Below are 16,466 nucleotides of genomic sequence, written 5' to 3' on the forward strand. Positions count from 1 at the left end.
TAGATCCTAAATATTCAGAAGATAGGAACCTCTATGTTTATATTAGTATTTTCTTTATTTTCCCAACATTTGTTAGAGAGAGAGAGAGAGAGAGGGAGTGGAGAGGGGTAGAAGGAGGAGAGAGAATCTCAAGCAGATTCCACACTGAGTCCAGAGCCCAACCTGGGGCTCAATCTCATGACCCAGAGATCATGACCTGAGCCAAGATCAAGAGTTGGATGCTTAATCAAGTCAGCCACCCAGACACCTCTGTATTACTATATTCAATGACTAGGCTTTTATGAACTAATTTGAAGTCTTTTACCTATCTTAGTTAATTGAATATATCACTTGAGATAATTATAGTTGTGTAGTAGAAATTTTCCAAACACAATGGTGATAAGCAAATACTGCGAAGGTTAATAGCAAAGCTCTGACAAGCTTAGCCTGTGCAGCACTGGCACAGCCTTATGAAAACAATTATGCAAAAATAATAATCCTGTTGCAACTTCAAATCCGGGTGCATAAAAATATTGATTTTTTTTCTTTCAGTAGTGCTAAGTTGCCAGTGGAAACTGCCCATGGGCCACATGAGAGACCACGGATCCTGTAATGCTGGGAGGCATAAAGCTGGCACAGAAGTGCTGCAGAGAGGCTGTCACCAGTTAGAGGGAAGGAGCCAGAGAAGCAAGAGGTGTGGCAACAGCCAAGGGTCTTCAAAGGTAGATGGACTGTGCACCCCCTTCCTGAATGGGAGACCAGCACAGAGACCTTGGGGGCACGCCCCGCCCAGTCCTGCCCAGCCTCGCCCAGGCTCCAGCCGGAGGCTCCACCCCAGGCCATGGCCTTCCACTTGCTCACGTGACCACGCCACAGGCATGCAGAGAGGCAGGCTGAGCTCTGCCAGGCCAGCAGGGTCCTTGCCAGGCCTGGTGGACTTCGAGGACAGGGAGCAGGTGAAGGCCTTTCTGGAGAACGTGGTGGAGTGCAAGTACCAGTGCTACTGTGAGAAGGACCCGGATGGTGAGTGCTGGCAGAGCAGCCTGCGAACACGAGGAGACGCATGGGGATGGGCGGGGGCTGCAGGGGTCACGAGCCACTTCTGAAGGAGATCCAGAAGGGATCTCTGGTCTAGGTAAGTTGGTGGGGACAGGTGCTTGAGGACCCCTAATCCTCTGCCATCTGCCCCATCCCCCAACTGAGTCAGATTCATTTAATTTTTTAAGGCCAGAAAAAAATGAGTAATTTTGTAGGAAAACGGTGTTTACTGTAACTGACAAAGAGATAGAAAACCTAAATGGAGAAATTTCCATACACCACCCACAAGAAATAAAGTTGGGGGATGAAGCTGCCCTCCATAATGTATCTGATCCTCCTGGTTTCCCATGGGAATGCCATAAAACACTTAAAGAAGAGATTACTTTAGTGGCATTGAGATTATTTGAGAGCATATAAAAAGATTGAAACTTTCCACAGTGTAAAAAAAAAGCGAAAGCAGTGTAACACTGATATTATGACCCCATAAAGACAGGACCAGGAGAAAAAAAGCCAACTTCAGTTGCGAGAACTAATGAGGAAAGTCTCAGTAAGATATCATCAATGGATTCCACGGCACATTAAGTGACCAAAATATCTAGCCAAGTGAGGCTCCTTTTGGGAAAGCCACGATGAGATGGCTAGTATTTGGAAATTTATAAATAAATTCTGTAAATAGAATTCCCATATTACCTGATCACACCCGGAAAACACTATTCGTACATATGGTAGAAAATATTTTGTGAGATTGAACATTAATTACTTGAAGTAATTTTTACTTTCATACCAACTTCATATTTAAAATTATGTCCTGGAGTAAAACACCTATCATCATAGGGTTACCAGCATTTGGAAATTCTGGGAGAGCATTTAAAAATTCCTGATACAATACAAAGTCCCAGGGTTGGCAGGGTAGAGGTATGCACTCAACTCACTTGGGTGAAGATGGAAAGATGATGATGTGGAAAGAGGGGCTCCTTGTTTATAAAAGACCCTCAGAAGAAGGAAATGAAGTGGAGAAGAATGTCTTTATTTGGGGCATATAATGTTTAAGTTGTAATTATGGTACAGAATCAATACAAATTCATCTGGAAAAATTAAGAATTGTCGGAAAGAAAAAAGACAGGGAGGGGTGAAGAGAAGCCATTCCTAATCCCGTAGTCATTAGAAACAGCCAGTATTATTTGTCACATATCCACGAGCCTCTCTCTATCCTGTTCATCCAGCCTTGATTGAGGTCCGTGAAAAAGGCAGACAAGATGTTAATCTAAGAGGCAGGCATGTGGAGTGACGACAAGCTCTGATACTGAGCCAGGTGGCCTGAGTTTTAAGTCCCAACTCATTTGTTTCTATGTGTGGGACCATCGCCAGTTATTACTTAAAGAGTAGATGGCCTGATACCTCTGAGTGTATTACTTGATACCTATTAAAAACTGGAAATTCTGCGGTGCAACTGTTTTATATATATAGTGCGGGGGTAATTTCTTCAACTGTAAGTAAGAAGAGGCTCAAGTAAGTTTTCAAGTATAACATTTTAAAGGCACCTGTGTAAGAGCTGAAGTAGATAAAACGTAAAAGCCAACAGTTTTGCATTTGTTAAAGCAGATTTTTTAAGGAACTCCATGTGTCTTCTAGTGCACTAAAAATACATTCTCACCTTTGTTGTTTCTTGGGTAATGTTGGGAAAGAAAGGACCCAATTATTCCCTGATAGTATAATTTTACTTGTTTTACAGGACAGAAAGTTATCTAAGCTCAATAGTTCTGAGAAATGTCTTCATCTAGGAGCATTCCCTCTGTTTCTTAGAAGTTTGAATTTGGGAGAAAGGTTGACAATCTGGGGGAAAAAAAAGACGAAGCGAAAGGAACAGCATGCTCAGGAGGGCACACACCACGCCAGTTCCCTTGCTTCTAATGGTTATCACGTACCAACCCAAGTGGCTGCCGCCTTATTAATCATCATGTATGTTTTTAGTAGAGATATGAACTACAACTGATACTTAAAGTACTGAAGCAATATGTTTTAGAAGTTACATATTTTAGAAAACTATCATAATTATTCAAGGGAAAAAGGTTTAGCTTTTATGTGGGCTCTATTTGATAATGATTTTTACCCCCATTTGACATCTCATGTAACAATGTACGGTGATAGTAACTAAATTTACTGTGGTAACCATTTTGCAATATATATATACAGCAAATCATTATGTTGTACATATAAAAAGTATTACAGTGGTACATGTCAATGATGTCGCAATTAGAAAAACTTTGATTTAAACATAGAACATTGACATGAGAATCTTAAAGAAGAATCAGACTGGACCATAGAAATAAGCCCACTTATTTATTATCTACAGATTTATAGAAACGTTTAATTTTTTTTTGAGGTTTAGTGGATCTGTTTCTATTCGCAGTGCTGAAAACCCTTCAACTATCTCACTGTTTGCTAGCAGGTGAACTTGTATACTCTTGTTTTTCTTCTAGATTCATGAAAAGCTCTACTACTATGAGAAGTAGAACCCTGTGCCCATCCTCCACAGCACAGCAGTCTTGGCTGATGATGTAAGTGTGCCTTTCGGAGCTCCCTGCCACCCGGCTCCCTTGGGCCCGGTCCTGAGCAGAGCTCTTCCTGGCGCAGACACAAGTGTGAGATCCTGGGAGTGAAAACCAGAAGCCGCTGCAAATGTTTCCAAAAGTCCTGTCACCGAGGACCTTATGCGGATACTGTGCTGATTTGCATTCACTCTCCTGCTCAAAAAATTGTGCGTGGGGATGTCCTCTGTTCTACCTGGGTAGCTACAGTAGCAGAAGTCTGAGGCTAGAACTCTCTGGGCAGAGAGAAACTGTCGGCTACTAGTGTTCTGAGAAAGGCACAGGCAGGAGGAATGCTTTGGAGAAATAAAGACAAATGAGCTAGGTCTGTTGCTGACAGTGCTAAAAACTGACAGATACGCTAGTGTCGGAACGAGGCCTCATGAAATACATAAAAAGACAGGATTGTTTTCAAAATGAAGTATAAAGCATCATAATGATTTATGGATATTAGACCTTTCCACATTACCTTCATAACCAAAGAATAAATGACAGAAGCAGTTAGCATTGATGGAGTAATCTCCTGTAGCTATCATTTTATTTTCAATCTTGGAATGAATTACCTTGCTGTTCCTTGCCGTTCACTTTCAAACTCAGATGAATTGAAAGCACACCTGGATAAACTGTAAAGGACACTGAGCCAGAGGAGAAATAGGTCTCCTGTGAAGGTTGGTTTTTGTGATCTCCTTGAGCTTATCTGTTGCTTTCTAAATGTTTTCCTTGTTTATGATTTAAAAAGGAATGGAGTTCAGCTTAAATATCGGGGCCATATAATTTTAAAAAAATCATCTTCAGAAGTTGATTTTCTTATATGTGTTTTCTATTTTATTTTATTTGTAAAAGATTTTACTTATTGATTTGTGAGAGACACAGAGACACAGGCAGAGGGAGAAGCAGGCTCCCTATAAAAAGCCCAATGTGGGGCTGGATCCTGGGCCAGAATCACGCCCTGAGCCAAAGTTAGACACTCAGCTTCTCAATCACCCAGGTGTCCCTGTGTTTCCTATTTTAAGTTAGATAATAAGGCATATGTCATCAATCTCAAAGTGATTTGCTATTTGGTTAGTCCCCCAGACTCCTTTCAGGTTTTATCCACAGATTAGAAATTATAGGGATCTTTCACTTTATGTGTTTTATGCGGATGCTTATTCATCTGCTCCTCTTGGTTCTTCATTAGAGAACCAAACTTTTTGAAGTGAAGTTGAGTAAAGGTATAGACAGAATTCTAGTAAGGGGCAGTTGCCACTTGAGGAAGTCTTAAGAAGTCACTTTATTTTTTTTAACTCTTTTTTTTAAGATTTTATTTATTCATAAGAGACACAGAGAGAGAGAGACAAAGAGACAGAGAGAAAGTCAGAGACACAGGCAGAGGGAGAAGCAGGCAGGGAGCCCACAGTGGGACTTGATCCTGTCGGATCAAGCCCTGGCCCAAAGGCAGTGCTAAACTGCTGAGCCACTCAGGCTGCCCAATTTTTAAAACCTTTTTATCAGGGACGCCTGGGTGGCTCAGTGCTTAAGCATCAGCCTTCAGCCCAGGGTGTGATCCTGGAGTCCCGGGATCGAGTAGCACTTTGGGCTCGCTGCATGGAGCCTGTTTCTCTTTCTGCCTATGTCTCTGCCTCTGTCTGTCTCTCTGTCTCATGAATAAATAAAATCTTTAAAAAATCCATCAAATGCCTCTTTTGTGCCAACCACGGGACTATGTGCCTTGTTCTTTTGCATTCTTATAACAGTCATATTAACCACCACTTGTCTTGCTTTAACTGTACTTTGAGATAACTGTGGATTCATGTGTTGAAATACATAATACAGATCCCGTGTACACTTGACCCTGCTTCCTCATCTCGCATAGTTATGGTAACCATGTGGGTACATCGCCACTAACGTAGTCCCTTAGGCTTTTTCAGATTTTACATACCTTGTGTAAGTGCATACGTTTGTGTATTTTTTCCTGTCCAGTTTACTACATGTGTAGATTACCGTTTCTTTTGAAAATATGATGGAAAGAAGGATGAGGTAAGTTATGGGAGGTAAATGAAGTATAGACCTGGTTTGAATCTAGGTCTGTTTGACTCAGAGTTTTGATTTTTCAATAGCAGTAGCGATGGACACTCCTGGTTGGTGCAGTGGGTTGAGTGTCTGACTCTTGGTCTCAGCTCCAGCCATGATCAGGGTCATGATTTGGAGGTTCGTGTCAAGCTCCATGCTGAGCGTGGAGTCTGCTTAAGATTCTGTCTCTCTCTGCCTCTGTCCCCTGCCTCTCTGTAAAATAAATTAATCTTTAAAAAATAATAGTCATGATGAATAACTAATAATAACAACAATAGCTGAAGCTCACTGAGTTACATATGAAACAGACTATTTGGGACACCTTACAAATATTTTTATGAAATCATCAATAAGTGCTAGGTTAGGCATGATGCCAGGTTTTTAAGGGAATAAGTGTAAATCATCAAGAATACTTAGAATGTAATAGGGAGACATTTTCTTCCCCCTAAAGTAGAATAGATCTTTATGGCCACATGCAATCCCAGGAATGTTTGAGTTTAATGTCTCAAGTTACAGATCCAACTTTCCAAGGGAAAATGAATACATTTGGTGAATGATCACTGATTATCAGAATATGATAATACTTTAGGAAGATAATAGACTAATCAGCAGGCCATAATTTACGATTCTTTTAGTTACATATCTTGTAAAGCTGTCCCTGTGATGAACAGCAGCACTTCTTCAGAGCAGGAATTACAACATGCTCCTGTGTCGTAGATCCCAGGAGGTTTCGGTGCTCTTGTAGACAGCAGACAGAAATAAAAGGAAGTTTCTCCTTTTTTACCTTGTATAATCCCACTGGAAAGTGAAACGTGTGCTGAGAGTTGATACTTCTAGGTCACCTCCCTGAAGAGGCCCCGGGCAGGCACTGTCGTAACAGTTCTTGGACAGGACTGACGGCCCCCAAAGGAGGTAGGTGGGAGGGTTTCTGCAACAGGCTACTGGTGGAACAGGGCACTACTGTCTAGCCCCAGGAAGCTTCTAGTGAGGAGGGCCCCGAGGAACCTGCATCCTTTTCCTTAACTCTTTCAGAGGTTACGGCATATGCTCAGATTGGAGTTAAAGGTAAACTCAGTTCTGTGTAGCTTGTGGTTGTTGCTTTTGAAAAATGAGCAGCTACAAGAAAGCAACACCAAGTATGGTTTAGTAGGCCTTAGCTTTTTGGAACTTGAATTTGGATGTAGATAACCCAAATGGTTTTGAAGCTATATATCATTAGGAACTCTTTGGAAACCACAAAACCTTTTTAATGGGCCACCCTATCAATTTTCTGCTCTTCTAAGGAAGTTATTCCTATTCATGACTCCTTTTGATCTTTGGCTAACACTGAGACAATAGTAGTGACAATTTAGTTTTCTTCTTCCTCTGAAAGCTTGTACACGTTTTCTGCCTCCGGTTGTGTCCACTTGGATGCCTGGAGAATGTTGACAAACGAAAGGTTAGGCTAGCCTGTTGATGCTGCATATTTGATTGGGCTGTAAAAGTCAAAAAGGTTCCTTGGCTTCCGCGGAGAAGCGTTCTGCTTGATGGTCCAGAATACTGATCCAGTAAAAACGACATGTTCCAGCCATCCTTCACACACACCTTAAGTGAAATTAATGAGATCACTCTATGATTACGCTTTGTGTTTTATTTTTCACTTTCTAGGTCTGTATGAGCTGTTGGCTGTTCTGCCAGTCCAGCTGGGGCCACGTGTGGACAGCCAGGAAGACCTGACCTTCCTCTGGGATATGTTTGGTGAGAAAAGCCTGCATTCACTGGTAAAGGTAAAAACCATGCTGATGTCAGATTCTCTTGGTGGGAAAACATGGAAAAACATTTTGAGTGCTGTCTCATAAACCAGAGATCAAATTGTTGCCTTCTGCAAGGCAGAACAAATCAGCCTTGTTCCGTGATGAGCATGGAAGTTGTTAAAGATTTTACCAAACAACCTAGATGATTTCCCTTAATGGTGGTGATCTGGCTGTGTGCACTAATGAAGCCAACGTATGCCTGCCCTTGTTTAGAAGAAGAATATGAAATTATAGCAGGAAGGTATAGGCTCCTTATGGACAACATTCATGAGCTGGAATTTAGCTTGAGTAATGAATGGTCACAACAAAAATTAGAAGGAATATATTTTCTGAGGTTAAGGATGGCAGTAGTTCATAGCCACATTAATTTAAAATAATTACCTTTCCACACCAATCTTAAGATAATTTGTTCCAACTCTCTGAAGAAAGTCCATGGTATTTTGATAGGGATTGCATTAAATGTGTAAATTGCCCTGGGTAACATTGACATTTTCACTATATTAATTCTTCCAATCCATGACCATGGAGTATTTTTCCATCTCTTTATGTCTTCCTCAATTTCTTTCAGAAGTGTTCCCTAGTTTTTAGGTTGGTTCGTTTATTCCTAGGTATCTTAGGCTTTTGGGTGCAATTGTAAATGGGACTGACTCCTTAATTTCTCTTTCTTCAGTCTCATTGTTAGTGTATAGAAGTGCCACTGACTTCTGGGCATTGATTTTGTATCCTGCCACACTGCCAAATTGCTGTATGAGTGCTAGCAATCTTGGAGTGGAGTCTTTTGGGTTTTCTATGTACAGTATCATGTCATCAGTGAAGAGGGAGAGTTTGACTTCTTTGCCAATTTGAATGCTTTTTATTTCTTTTTGTTGTCTTATTGCTGAGGCTAGGACTTCTAGTACTATGTTGAATAGCAGTGGTGAGAGTGGACATCCCTGTCTTGTTCTTGATTTAGGGGAAAGGCTCACAGTGTTTCCCCATTGAGAATGATATTTGCTGTGGGCTTTTCATAGGTGGCTTTTAAGATGCTGAAGAATGTTCCCTCTATCCCTACACCCTGAAGAGTTTTGATCAGGAATGGATGCTGATTTTGTCAAATGCTTTCTCTGCATCTATTGAGAGGATCATGTGGTTGTTGTTTTTTTCTCTTGCTGATATTATCAATCACATTGATTGCTTTACGAGTGTTGAAGCAGCCTTGCATCCCGGGGATAAATCCCACTTGGTCATGGTGAAGCATCTTCTTAATGTATTGTTGAATCCTAGTGGCTAATATCTTGTTGAGAGTTTTTGCATCCGTGATCGTCAAGGATATTGGTCTATAATTCTCCTTTTTGGTGGGGTCTTTGTGTGGTTTTGGAATTAAGGTGATGCTGGCCTCGTAGAATGAGTTTGGAAGTACTCCATCTCCTTCTGTCTTTCCGAATATCTTTAGTAGAATATGTATGGTTTCTTCTTTATTTTTTTAAAGATTTATTTATTTATGATAGACATACATAGACAGAGGCAGAGACACAGAAGGAGGGAGAAGCAGGTTCCATTCAGGAGCCTGACGTGGGACTCGATCTCAGGTCTCCAGGATCAGGCCGTAGGCTGTAGGCGGTGCTAAACCACTGCGCCACCGGGGCTTCCCTGGTTTCTTCTTTAAACGTTTGATAGAATTCCCCTGGTAAGCCATCTGGCCCTGGACTTTTGTGTCTTGGGAGGTTTTTGATGACTGCTTCAATTTACTCCCTGGCTATTGGCCTGTTCAGGAAACAACAAATGCTGGAGAGGATGTGGAGAAAGGGAAACCTTCTTGCACTGTTGGTGGGAATGTCAATTGGTGCAGCCACTCTGGAAAACTGTGGAGGTTCCTTAAAGAGTTAAAAACAGATCTGCCCTACATACGACCCAGCAATTGCACTGCTGGGGATTTACCCCAAAGATACAGGTGCAGTGAAATGCCGGGACACCTGCTCCCTGATATTTATAGCAGCAATGTCCACAATAGCCAAACTGTGGAAGAAGCCTTTGTGTCCATCAAAAGATGAATGGATAAAGAAAATGGGATCTATGTATACAGTGGAATATTACTCAGCCATTAGAAACAAGTACCCACCATTTGCTTCCATGTGGATGGAACTGGAGGGTATTACACTGCGTGAAATAAGTCCGTCGGAGAAGGACAAATGTTATATGATCTCATTCATTTGGGGAATATAAAAAATAGTGAAACGGAATAAAGGGGAAAGGAAAAAAAACAAGTGGGAAATATCAGAAATATCTCACAGACCATGAGAGACTCCTAACTCTGGGAAACGAAGAAGGGGTGGTGGAAGGGGAGGTGGGTGGGCGGTGGGGGTGACTGGGTGATGGGCACTGAGGGGGGCACCTGATAGGATGAGCATTGGGTGTCATGGTATATGGTGGCAAATTGAACTCCAGTAAAAAATAATAAATAAAAATAAATAAATAAGTAAATAAATAAATAAATAAGTAAGTAAATGAAAATTACCTTTGACAAGGTCAACTGAAATTTGAAGAAGTTGCTTTTTTTTTTTTCCCCACAACGCCATTGAAATGGTATTTTGTGTATAAATACATGAAAGTTCAAAACGAAGAAAAAGAGTTTCTGGAGCTGGTTCTTGGTAAAGCATCATGCCATGGAAATGGTCAGCCACCAGAAATGAGGTCTTGCCACACAGCAATGCTGGGAGTGATCAGAAATCTTAAAATAGTAAAATTAGATTAAGAAGCTTAGTTTTGCTTCTGGAGATATGAATTGCATTTTTTTTTCATTTAACTCAAGCTGAAAAAAAAAATGTGAGTCTTACCTGAGTCTGTAGGAAATTGATACCTGTGGTGCCTTAGCTCTATCTGCACCAAAACCAAACTCAGGTGAATTTGCTATGGTTGTCTGTCACGAGAGAAGGATGTTACTGATGTATAGTATTTGAAAATCAGCCACTTCCAATGTGCTTTTGCTTCACAGGCTAGAAGAAATCTTAGTCCATTTTTTCCCATCAAATTGGCTGAAATTTGCCTGCCTCAAGCAGTAGCAACTCTCAAGAAAAGAAAAAGTTGAGATGTGGCATTTTCCTAACAATACATGTAAAGACTAGAGTGCTTGATTTAGTTTTTATGGAATTGCCACGGTACCTTTGTGTATCGTTGTGTTCATCAGCACCCCTTAACCATTAAACAGACATGCCCAAAACAATGCATGCATGTGTGTCTCTATTTAGTTGTAATGTGGCCACTGTTTCCTTCCTATAAAATGGAAATTATAATGTTAACAAGGTGGTTTGTGAGTTTCAAATACAATAGTGAAGATCTTCTTTCTTTGATAGTTACATAGGTTAGGCAAATACAAGCAGGCATTTAGTATTAAATTATAGCACGTGAAAGACCAAAAAGTAGTGATAGGTGGTTGTTATTTCTACTAAGAAAAGAACACTAATTTTTTTTTCAAGGTCTTAGTTACACTAGCTCTTGAGTTTTAAGCTTGGTGGTTTTTCAAAGTAAATGTGACTAGTAAGTGGTGAGGAAGCATAGTCACTGATATCCTGGTTTTAGAAAAGCAATGAGTAAACAAATTGATATTGCTAGCATTTAAGTGGCACAGTAGCATGTGTACTATTACAAGGATCTTTCTGTAATTGCTGTAAAATGTGCTTTTAATGTTTACTGTGCCCCTCTAGTCCATTCTCTGTTTCTTACTAGCTGCCCCCCACTCCCAGCCTCTATCACACACAAACTTCAAGTGTGTCTTTTGACCCATTCTGTTCACTTTCAAGTATGTCAACAAGCAAGAGAGAGAAAGCGAGCCACATGTGCACGTATGCGAGAATGCGCACAAGTGCTAGAATGCGCAGAGGGAGATGGAGAGAGAAATTTTAGCAGACTCCCCACAGAGTGTGGAGCCCTGTGAAGGATCCGGGGTCCCGACCCTGAGATCAGGACCTGAGCCCAAACCAGGAGTCGGGGTGTAACCAACTGAGCCACCCAGGGGCCCAGGTAGAGACCTCTTCTTAATTGGCTTTGACTTTATTTGACCATGGTAGGAGCCAGTATATTGAAAGGGTTAAAGCAGCAGAATGATGATATCAGACTGGTTTTTTTTTTCAGAAGTAAAATTTAGTTGCTACGGAGATGGGATGGGCCTGGAGATTTCCAGGTCAAGACAATGGCAATGAACCCATGGGTGAGGGAAGGAAAGTGATTTTTGTTTTGAGAAAGGGAGTTGGATGCTCAGCCTGCCCTCACCATCAGGGTGATGTTTCTCAACGTATTGAAACTCCTCCCCCGTGTTGGTTAAACCTCAGCTCCTAGACACCACATCCACTAATCCAACCACCAGATTGTTGATGCCAGGCCATCGGGGGTTGAGAGAGGGCTCCAGAGACCTGCACAAGCCCTGACCTACCACTTCTGACATAATTGAATATCTTCTCATAAGAAAGGTGATTTTAGTTTTATGTTCATTTGCTATTTGGCAGTTAACCAAGTAGAACTTCCTACTGTGTAGTTGGATACGTGGATCTTGAGGATAATTAGTAAGTTCTAGGTTGTAGGTAATAGACTTGGGAGTCGGGTAGCCAGATAAAATACAAGGCATCCAGTTTAATTTGAACTTAAGAGAAACAGTAATTTATTTATTTATTTTTTTAGTGGACGTATGAACTGTGCTGTCTTTTTATATTTCCTTTTGTGAAATCTCGCAACTCTGATTGGGGTGTCATCAACATTTAGATAGTAACTCTTTGTAACCATTTTATTGAGACATATATCAGACAGTTTACCCATTTCAAGTATATGTGCAAGGATGTGAAGTGTACGCACAAAGTGATGCAGCCACCTCCACGATTCTAGAATAATTTCATCTCCTCCCAACAAACCCCTGTCTCATGTAGCTGTCTACCGCTAATCCTTCATCCTCTGACCCTTCCTCACTCCAGCCCTATGCAACCACTAATCTACTTTCTGTTTCTATTTACCTGTTTTGGACAATTCATGTAAATGGAATCATATGGTGGGTAGATTTGTTTGCCATCGGCTCCTGTCACTTAGCTTAATCCACATGATAATATGTAGCAATACTTCATACCTTTCTATGGCCCAGTAGTATTTATGGATATACCAGCTTTGTTAACCTCTTTATCCAGCTTTGGACATTTGGGTCATTTCTACCTATTGCCTATGATGAATAATGCTGCTAAGAATCTTTACATAGAGGGGCTGCACGTGGCCTTATGGGCTGAGAAGAAAAGCCAAGGTGATCGCAGTAATGAATGCTGTGGAAGAAAACCAGGGGTCTGGCTAGTCTCAGAAGGTGGAGGAGGCCAGTCCTCCTGCAATGCAGCAGCCCACCAACCCTGCATCCCCCACTGTGGCCACCACACCTGAGCCCATGGGGGCAGATGCTGGGGACAAGAACACCACCAAAGCAGCCAACGATGAGCTGGCCTACGAGGACGGCCGGGGCTTTGGCACTGGGGAGCTGGTGTGGGGGAAACGTCGGGGCTTCTCCTGGTGGCCAGGCCGCATTGTGTCTTGGTGGATGACAGGCCGGAGCTGAGGAGCTGAAGGCACCCTCTGGGTCATGTGGTTTGGAGATGGCAAGTTCTTGATGGTGTGTGTTGAGAAGTTGATGCCGCTGAGCTCCTTCTGCAGTGCTTTCCACCAGGCCACATACAACAAGCAGCCCATGTACCACAAAGCCATCTATGAAGTCCTGCAGGTGGCCTGTAGCCATGCAGGGAAGTTGTTCCCAGCGTGCCACGACAGCGATGAGAGCGACACTGCCAAGTCTGTGGAGGTGCAGAACAAACAGGTGATCGAGTGGTCTCTCGGAGGGTTCCAGCCTTCTGGCCCCAAGGGCCTGAAGCCACCCAAAGAAGAGAAGAACCCCTACAAAGAAGTTTACACAGACATGTGGGTCGAACCTGAGGCAGCTGCCTATGCACCACCCCCCCCCAGCCAAAAAAGCCCCGAAAGAGTACGACTGAGAAGCCTAAGATCATTGATGAATGCACAAGAGAGCAGCTGGTGTACGAAGTGCGGCAGAAGTGCCAGAACATCGAGGACATTTGCATCTCTTGTGGGAGCCTCAACGTTACCCTGGAACACCCTCTCTTTGTTGGAGAAATGTGCCAAAACTGTAAGAACTGCTTCCTGGAGTGTGCATACGTATCACCACGATGATGACAGCTACCAGTCCTACCACACCATTTGCTGTGGGGGGTGGGGGGCAAGGTGCTCATGTGTGGGAACAATAACTGCTGCAGGTGTTTTTGTGTGGAGGGTGTGGATCTCTTATTGGGGCTGGGGGCCACCTGGCAGCCATCAAGGAGGACCCCCGGAACTGCTACATGTGTGGGCACAAGGGCACTTACGGGCTAGTGCGGCAGCGGGACGACTGGCCCTCATGGCTCCAGATGTTCTTCACCAACAGCCACGACCAGGAATTTGACCCTATGAAGGTTTACCTGCCTGTCCCAGCTGAGAAGAGGAAGCCCATCCGCGTGCTGTCTCTATTTGATGGAATTGCTACAGGGCTTCTGGTGCTGAAGGATTTGGGGATTCAGGTGGACTGCTACATCGCCTCCGAGGTGTGCAAGGACTCCATCACGGTGGGGAAGATCATGTATGTTGGGGACGTCTGCAGCGTCACGCAGAAGCATATCCAGGAGTGGGGCCCATTGGATCTGGTGATTGGGGGCAGTCCTTGCAATGGTCTCTCCATCATCAATCCTGCCCATAAAGGACTCTACGAGGGCACTGGCCGGCTCTTCTTTGAGTTCTACCACCTGCTGCATGATGCGCGGCCCAAGGAGGGAGATGACCGCCCCTTCTTCCGGCTCTTTGAGAATGTGGTGACCATGGGCATTAGTGACAAGAGGGACATCTCGCGAATTCTCGAGTCCAACCCTATGATGATTAATGCCAAAGAAGTGTCAGCTGCACACAGGGCCCACTACTTCTGGGGGAACCTTCCTGGTATGAACAGGAGGCCATTGGCATCCACTATGAATGATAAGCTGGAGCTGCAGGAGTGTCTGGAGCACGGCTGGATAGCCAAGTTCAGCAAAGTGAGGACCATTACTACTAGGTCGAACTCCATAAAGCAGGGCAAAGACCAGCATGTCCCCGTCTTCATGAATGAGAAAGAGGACATCTTACGGTGCACTAAAATGGAAAGGGTGTTTGGCTTCCCTGTCCACTATACTGATGTCTCCAACATGAGCCACTTGGCGACGCAGAGACTGCTGGGCCGGTCGTGGAGCGTGCCGGTCATCCGCCACCTCTTCGCTCTGCTGAAGGAATATTTTGTTTGTGTGTAAGGGACATGAGGGCAGACTGAGGTAGTGACACAAAGTTAAACAAGAAAACACAAAACACAGCAAAACACTGACAACATGAAGATGGAGAGAAGTATCCGCACGCAGAAGAGAAAAAGGAAATTTAAAACAAAACCAGAGGCGGAAGTACCAGAGGGCTTTGCCTTGCACAAAGGGTTGCACATCATCTCCTGATTTTTCAATGTTAATCTTCAGTCCTTTTTAAAAACAAAACCAAGGTCCCTCCTGTCTCCCCCTCCCCTTTTTGTAGGTCAAACCTTTTGTTTTCTACTCTTTTCAGAGGGGTTTTCTGTTTGGATTTTTGTTTCTTGCTGTGATTGAAACAAAGAGGGTTTATTGCAGCAAAAACCAGTAACAGGACATAGCAACAATACCTTGCAGAGGAAGGACAGGAGGGAAAAAAAAGGAAATTCTACAGAAATCTATATATTGGAGTTTTTTTCTAACTATGTATGTTTTGTTGTCTTCTCTAGCCTGATCAGATAGGAGCACAAGCAGGGGGTGGAAAATAGTGATGCTCAGCAGCAGACTTTCCTTCCAGCCGCTGAGCTCTCTTGCCAGCACCATTCCTGGTCATGCAGAACAGAGCCCAATGAGCAGCAGGGAGACAGATCACACAAGACCCTTTTATGCAGTATTTCAGGTGCTTACCACACAGGAAACCTTGAAGAAGATCCATTTCTATAAGCCGCTGTTAACCTCTTCCAGTTTGTGTGTGTGTGTGTGTTTATGTGTATGTGTGTGTGTATATATATATATATAAATGACAGATATAAGATATATATAAAAGGTACTGTTAATTACTGTACAACCTGACTTCATAATGGTGCTTTAAAACAGCGAGGTGAGTAAAAACATCAGCTTCCACGTTGCCTTATGTGCAAAGGGTTTTAACGTTGGATGAAGGGAGGCAGCTTGAAGGTGAATCGTTGCCATTCATGGCGGGCTTTCCCTCTAGTGTTTAACAAGGTGAAGGAGGAGAATTCGGGACCACGTACTCCTGCTTCTCCCTGCCAAAAACGGGTATGAGGTGAGATGGGGTGGGTCGGACCGTGGAGGGTTGAGAGTGGGATTCATCCAGGCTCACGCAATAACCTTTCGATTTTTTTTTCCAAAAAAAAGGAGACTCCCTCGGCAAGATGGCAGTTAAAAGGGGTCTTCATTCCCAGTTTCTCACGTTAGCCAATTCAAGGGCTCCTTGTGGTGGGATCAGAAATTATCCAGAGTGTGGGAAAGTGACCGTTAAAAACCCCACCTGGAGAAAAAAAAAATACAAAATGAAAAAAAAAAAAGGAACCTTCACATACAGGTATTTATGTGGACATATTTTCATTTCTGGGGGCTATGTATGTAGGAGCGGAATTGCTGGGTTAAGTGCTAAGTCTGTGTTTAACACTTAGAAGAACCAGCAGTTTCCCAAGGTGGCTCCACTGTTTTGTATTCTCACCAGCAGTGTGTGAGGCTTCTGATTTCTGTATGCTTGTCAACCCTATTTTTTAAAAAAAGATTTTATTTATTTGAGAGAGAGAGCAAGAGAGCGAGCAGGGAGGTGGGCAGTGGTGAGGGAGAGGGGCAGAGAGGAAATCTCAAGCTGACTCCTTGTGAACACAGACCCTGATTTGGGGCTCAATCTCACACGACCCTGGTATCATGACTTGAGTCAAAATCAAGAGTCGGCT

At 43.0% G+C, this 16,466-nt stretch overlaps 1 long non-coding RNA gene and 1 pseudogene across 2 annotated transcripts; both read left to right on the top strand.

The window, feature by feature from the left end:
* The first annotated feature begins 2,239 nt into the window (after positions 1-2,239).
* On the top strand, positions 2,240-7,593 carry LOC119878644. Of its 2 annotated transcripts, none has more exons than XR_005387037.1 (3): positions 2,240-2,976; positions 3,498-4,273; positions 7,302-7,593. It is a non-coding gene; the product is annotated as an uncharacterized LOC119878644 (long non-coding RNA). The 2 variants fall into 2 exon arrangements; XR_005387038.1 differs by having other exon boundaries at positions 3,498-3,575.
* Positions 7,594-12,271: 4,678 nt separating this feature from the next.
* LOC119878642 lies at positions 12,272-16,086 on the top strand (annotated as a pseudogene).
* Positions 16,087-16,466: the final 380 nt, after the last annotated feature.

This window comes from Canis lupus, unplaced genomic scaffold (assembly GCF_011100685.1).
Source record: "Canis lupus familiaris isolate Mischka breed German Shepherd unplaced genomic scaffold, alternate assembly UU_Cfam_GSD_1.0 chrUn_S1765H1962, whole genome shotgun sequence".
In the NCBI taxonomy this organism is placed as follows: Eukaryota; Metazoa; Chordata; class Mammalia; order Carnivora; family Canidae; genus Canis; species Canis lupus.